Below are 909 nucleotides of genomic sequence, written 5' to 3'. Positions count from 1 at the left end.
TAAAAGAATAATTGTATTTTTTATTTAAACCTTAAATCATTCAAAAGTAACATTATTTCAAATGGTACAACTTATAATTTATTATTTGTCACACACTTCACATGAATTACATATTGACATGAAAAAATCTTTATATAAATTTAACAATTAAAAATTATTAAATAATTTAACACATTTGACTATTATAATTATGCGTATCATATATTTACGTCAAAAATATCTCAATAACCACCTATGACAAAATCACTTTTATCAAGTCATCATATTTATTTGTTTTAAGATAAATGCAATAAGTTAAAGTTGCATGTCTTCGAAACTAACTCCTCTATTCATGAACTTAGTGAGACAGAAAGGATCATTGTTTGTTGCCGAGCTGCCATGATTAGGTGAAAATTGATTAATATCATATATTGATACGGACATCAGACACGACAGACACGCAAATTTTAATATTATACAGAAACACGCATACATATAAAATATAAAATATTTTTTTATATAAATTATAATAATATTTTAATATTTTATTGATATTAAAATATAAATTAAATTTTTTAATATCTTATTTTAATTATATCAAATATGTAAAATATTTTTTGTTTTAATAAATAAGAAGACTGAACACGCTAATACGTGATGGTATTTAGATATATCCAGATGTATTTTTTTTATTAAGATATGGTTGGACACAACAAACACATGTATCAAATGAATATCGATAAATGTCGTATTCGACAGACACAACAATTTAACGAAATATCCGTGCTTCATATATCATATGAAAATTTTAAAGTGTATTACTGATTCTTGGCTCCAGCTATTAACGGTAAGATATCTTTTATACATGTGCAACATTGGATTTCCATGTTCTATTTTATTTAGATGTTGATACACTATCAAGAACTCTAC

Source organism: Arachis duranensis, chromosome 10 (assembly GCF_000817695.3).
Source record: "Arachis duranensis cultivar V14167 chromosome 10, aradu.V14167.gnm2.J7QH, whole genome shotgun sequence".
In the NCBI taxonomy this organism is placed as follows: Eukaryota; Viridiplantae; Streptophyta; class Magnoliopsida; order Fabales; family Fabaceae; genus Arachis; species Arachis duranensis.
This window is presented reverse-complemented; position numbering follows the sequence as displayed.